Source organism: Arachis stenosperma, chromosome 9, assembly GCF_014773155.1.
Source record: "Arachis stenosperma cultivar V10309 chromosome 9, arast.V10309.gnm1.PFL2, whole genome shotgun sequence".
Classification (NCBI taxonomy): domain Eukaryota; kingdom Viridiplantae; phylum Streptophyta; class Magnoliopsida; order Fabales; family Fabaceae; genus Arachis; species Arachis stenosperma.
In genome coordinates, this window is record NC_080385.1 from 98,550,199 (window position 1) to 98,556,602 (window position 6,404).

The window sequence follows — 6,404 nt, forward strand, 5'->3', positions numbered from 1 at the left end:
TTGTTTTAGCGATTTAGTATTATTTAATTAATTATTTAGTTAAATTTAATTAATTGATGAAAAATGCGTATGTGCGTTCATGTATGTGTCACTGTAGACCAAATCAAGTGGGAAACTTTGAAAAGGAGATGGCGGCTTCCAAAAAGTTAAGTTTGACCCACATGACGCATTTTATGTAAAATCCGAGAAAAACTAACTAATAAATTAAATTAATTAAATTTGTGTTAATTTGAATTGAGATGTTTGGGATATATAAAAATTATTAGAATTTATAATTTAAAATTTTAACGATAAATTTTAAATTTAAAATTTTTTTTGAGTAAAAAAATATTAATTAATAAAAAGTGTAAAAATGCATACTAGTATTTTAACTAACAGTATTTATTTAAATCTATAAAATTTTGGCCTATGATTAAACCAAACACACCAAAAGTAGACTTGGGTCACATTTGGGGGTCCAAAATCTGCTCACTACCTTCATTAAAACATTTATCATTGTCTTAAGAGAAAAAAGAGAGCAATAAGAACACTATTCACTCAATCATTCAAATTCACATAACTTTCAATTTGAAATTCTGATTGATGACCCGTTTGTTGTTATGCGTTTATCTCAAATTCCTTTTCAATTTTATCTAAGCATTGTGGTAAGGGATCTTGAAATCCTTGCTCAGTTTTCAGTTTCATTCATGTTTCAAGTCTTTGGATTTGATGTTAAAAAAAATTCAACTTTTGATATTTAGAAGAGGTTTAACCTTGAGTATTAAAAAAGTTTTGACCCAAGATTGAGTAGTACAAGATAAGGAAGTTTAACTCCCTTCATTATTTTTAATTTTAACTAAAATATTAGTACGATTATTGAGTCAATTTGTTGTGATTAGATTATATGAATTAACCTGGCTTGTTGGATTGAATTAGTTTGGTTGCGAAGCATTTGTTGAGGCTTGTTGACGTTGGATGTTCGACTTGGATGGGGAAGGAATCTAAAGGGATTTGAATTCGTTGTAATATAACATGAACTACTAGACAGGTTATCTCTAGGATAGGATTAAATGAATATGGTTGATGTAGTGATTAAATGGTTGTAAATTGTATTTATGCTTGGATGATATGAATGGTAATCGATGTAAAAATTTAGTCGGAGACCATAATTGAGTGAGAAAATCTCCAACTTGGTAAGATGAGGTGAGCGGGATAAAATGTTGTATGAGAATGAGATATTTGATGATTGTTGGTTGTGGATTTTATATGTATGAGTGTGTATGTTGAGGTTGTCTTGAGAAATTGATTAATTGGGTGTTGAATGATTAGAAATGATAGAGAATTGATAAATGTATATTGAGAAAGTTTAGAAGTGGTATTAGAATGTTTTTTTTTTCAATTGAATTGGACTTGAAATTAGTGAAAATTGTTATGCAGAAATATTTGGGTAAAAAATAGATTTTTGACAAAATTCGATAGGTCATAGTTTGGCCCTCGAACCTCTAAATTTTGTGAAACTTGTTTTAAATGAAAATTGAGTTTGTCTATTTTATGATGTTTAAAGAATGGATGGAAAATGATTTTTAACAAAAACATTATGAACATTTAGAAATCTGGTTTCAAAAATTAAATTCTGCAAAAATTGTAGAAAACTGAGGTCATGCTATGCATGAAGGGCATTACAGAATTGAAATATTTTTATGCGCGCACTATGTGTACGTGAAAAAAAAAACAAATCATGCATACATACGACTTGCATTCCATAATTGAAAAGATTTCGTGCAAGTACTATGCGTATGCACAAAAGTGGACTCGTGCATATGCACGAGGCATACATACACACGACTCTCCTGTTTTCAAAATGTGTGTGTGTGTGTTTAACTATTTTAGCCTATCAATAGGGGTGGAAATAGGCCAGGCGGCCTGCTAGGGGCCTGCAGCCTGGCCTGTGTTTGGCCTGGCCTAGCCTGGTCTGATAGGAAATAGGCCCAAGCTCAGGCTATTAAAAAAGCCTATATTCTTTAAAAGGCCAGGCCTAGGCTTTTGAAATAGCCTGTTGGGCCTGTCAGGCCGGCCTGAGCTTGCAAATATACCATTATAATAATACCTTTTATCTTATAATAATACCTTTATCCACTCAACCATTTATCTCTTTAATTATATATGTGTATTTTGTATCAATATTATTCATAAATTTATTATTTTATATTTTATAATTTTAAAAATTAAATTATATCTTAAATTTAATTATTATTTAAAAAAAAATAGGCCTATTGACAGGCTTCAGGCCAGGTCAGATTTAACAACAGGTCAGGCTCAGTACTCATTAAAAAGCCTATACCAGACTACAGGCCAGGCTAAGGCCAATATACTCTATTACAGGCCTGGCCTGTTAAGAGTAAAGCCTGGCCTGACCTGGCCTATTTCCACCCCTACCTATTAAATCTATTTTTAACCCCCATAATAATTCTCAATTAAGGTCCGATAACTAGATTTTAGGCTTTAAATGGGTTAAATTGATATTGAAAGAGGTTTTGAAACGGAAAATTTAAATTAATGATGAGTTGATACTATTGAATGAGATGATGATGATGCGATTATGTATATATGTATATTTATGAATATTTGAGATGTCGAGATATGATTGAGGACGATAATAATTATGATGAATTGTGATTGAAAATCAAATGATATGCGATTAAGACGTTTTGTTGACCTTTCGTTACAAGATATAGCCAGGCACTTAGATCTTTTCGAATGATTCCCCCAAGATAATGTGAGCATGGCACACTTCCTAGTCATTGATTTGAAAATCATGCATGATAATTATAAAGAAATGTATATAAATAAACTTAAATGTAACCACAAACTATCATCGAATTATAACTTAAATGTAAAGTTATGAATGATAGGGTGTTACATTTTATATATATATATATATATATATATATATATATATATATATATATATTTATTGTACTTTTGTTTATTCTATTAATTAATTAAACTTTATAAATTTATCTATAGGTTTCATCGTTATTAAGCATTTTATATGAACCATTACAATAAAATATAAAAAATATTATTATGAAATAATAATAATATAAGATTTTTGAAATTTAAAAAAAAGTTATTTATAATTATTAAGATTAAGTACAATTTTGGTCCGTATAGTTTAGGCTAAAAATTTTGTCTTTAACTTTTTTTTGCATTCGAATTCGTCCTTAAGGTTCAACTTGGTTTCAAAATTATCATCCAAACTAAAATACCATTCTCTAACAACCCTTCTCCAACAACTTTTTTTCACAAAAAATACTCAGTTTTTCTTTTTCTTCTTCATCCAACAAGAAACGCCAACAACAGTAATTAAAGTTTTAAAATAGAAACAGAAAGAATAAACAAGAAACACCAACATCAGCAACAAGACATAATAACAAGATAGCAAAAAAAAAAAAACAATTTAATAAATAAGAAACGAAAGCAGAAACCAGTACCAAAGAATCAACAAATTAAAAAAAGGAGTTGGAACCCTGTGGAATAACGAGCAGCGGCAAGCGAGCAAGGAGCAACACGGCAAAGCTTGCTGGAAAACAGAAATGGCGACACGACACTGACTCTATCGTCCGATCTACTTGCGTGGACGCCGTCTCCATCTTGCCTGCTCATGGACGTGCTAATGCAGAGCAGAAACCGCGACAACGGTGCGCGACATCTCCTTCGTCGGCGTCGTCGCCACCTTCCTCTTCTCCGTGCTTCTTTCTTTTTGCAGAATGTGTTGGCTCATGTTCTTTTTCTTTCTTTTTTAAAAAATATATTTTTTATAGGAGTAATTTGGTCTAGAATTTTATGATTTAGGTAAAAATGATGATTTTAAAATTAAATTGAACTTTAGAGATGAATTCAAATATTAAAAAAGTTAAGAATAAATAAAATTTTCAACCTAAATCATAAAGACTAAAATTGTATTTAACCCTAATTATTATGTGTGTATATATATAATTTGTTGGTTTTCCTAAAATAAAATTTATGTTAAGATAATAAAGCTAAAGAAATTATTTTATTATAGAGCTCGACCTGAGTCGAAAGGAGTTAAATTAGATCAAATTCAAAGTTAACTCATAACGACTAAAATTATTTAAATAGCTCGGATTGTCAAAAATTTATGAATTGATTCAAGGAATAGAATAAATACCCAAATTAATCCTAAAAGTTTAGATTGAATATATTGATCATTGACAAATTTTTATTCTCTAAAAATTTAATCTACGAGAATCATTTTCATCTATCTAATTGATCCATCTATAGTCACTTTTAGTCAAAATTGTGATATGTTGTTGGATAAATAAATATTTACCAATTTTGTTATAAAACAATTGATCCCAACAAATATTTTTTTAGAATAAATTAAACTCTCTTTAAAATTTTATGAAACTAAGATTTTAATCACGTCCAATGAAAATAATTTTCAAATATTTTTAGATAATAAAAATTTATTTGCAAACAAAGTATTCGATCTAAAAATTTTTAGAGATCAATTTAGATATTTATTCCAAATAATATATTTGAACATAAACTATAATTTTATATAAATAAATTATAATTTATATAAAATATATAATAATTATATATTATATATTTATCAATTATATTTTATATCTTCTATTTAAATGATATATATATATATATATATATATATATATATATGTTGTCCTCTTCTATTATAAATAATTTAGTTGTACTTGTGACCTTTTGGATTGTGTGTGAAATTAAATATTATCATTATAAATTAAAAATATAAATACATAATATAAATGTATTCATATAAATAATTATAAAATAATATATAAAATAAAGTACCATTTTATTTTTAATATTTGGAATAAATTTTAAAGTTACTTTTTAATATTTAAATTGTCTTATTTAAGTCTCAAACATTTTAAAATTGTCTCAATATTATCTTATTATTAGTAATTTATTAACAGCATTGATGATATGATAACATTGAGATGATTTTGAAATGTTAGGAATTTAAATAGAACAAAAGTAATCCAATATTCTTAGAAGAATGATCAAATTAAGTAAAATAGTAGTGAATTTTAACGGAATAAATTGTATTAGGAATTCAAAATTTTTACTCATCTTTGTAGAATGACTAGCAGATAAATTTTTAGAAAAGAGAAAAAAGAGCATAGTACATATATAATAAAGTATAAATTGTATCTTTTTGTCTTTAATATACCAAATATTTTAATATTTAATTTAATCAAACTTTATTTTTAATTTTGAAATAAATTTTAATTTTACCCTTTACTAATATTTTTTTTAATGAAAAATAATTATTCAATTTATTTTTTAATTTTATTCTTAATCTAAAATAAATTTATTTAGAATGAAAGTAGTGTGATTAAGGTAAAATTAAAAAATAAATTTATTTAGAATAAAAGTAATTTGATTAAGAGTAGTTTACTTAGATGTGATTAAAAAAATAATTGAATAATTATCTATTATAAAAAAATGAATATTATTAAAGAATAAAATTAAAAATAAAATTTAATTAAATTAAATATTAAAGAAGTTCGGTACACTAGAAACAAAAAGATATATATAATTTATAAAAAAAATTTTATCTACTAACTATTTTATAAGTATTCCATAATAAAAATTTTTATGAGAAAAATAAAAAAATAAATTTATTTAAAATGAAATTAATGTGATTAAGAGTAATTTATCTAGATATTATTATAAAGAAAATTGAATATTATTCATTATAAAAATTGATATTATTAAAGAATAAAATTAAAATTTATTTTTAAGTTACAAAAATTTTTTTTAAATTAAAAATAATTTTCATACATTAAAGACAAAAAGATATAATTCATATATATATATATATATATATATATATATATATATATATATGCTCTTTTCTTTTTTTTTTAAAAAAAAATTATCTACTAATCATTCTAAAATTTTATTATGAGTAAAAATTTTAAATTTATAATGCACCAATTCATTCCGTTAAAATTCACTTTCATTTTACTTGATTTAGTAATTCTTCTAAAAATAATATATCTTTTTATTTCTAATATATATTTTAGTCCTAATAATTAAGTTCTTAGCATTTTAAAATAGTCTCAATTCTGTTAATAATTCACTAACAACACATTAAACATTTAAATATGACAATTTAAACATTTGAAACCATTTTAAAATTTACCTCAAATATTAAAAACGAAAATAATTCTTTACTTTAATTATATATATGCAACAAACTCACCCACCAATAAAACTGAATTTGTTAAAAATCAAGCAATGCTCACAAGTTTAAGAATTCAACTTATCAAACTGTCAATAAATTCAGTTCACTAACTTGATTCAAATAAGATTTTATTCATATACAGCATATATAATATAATATGATATTT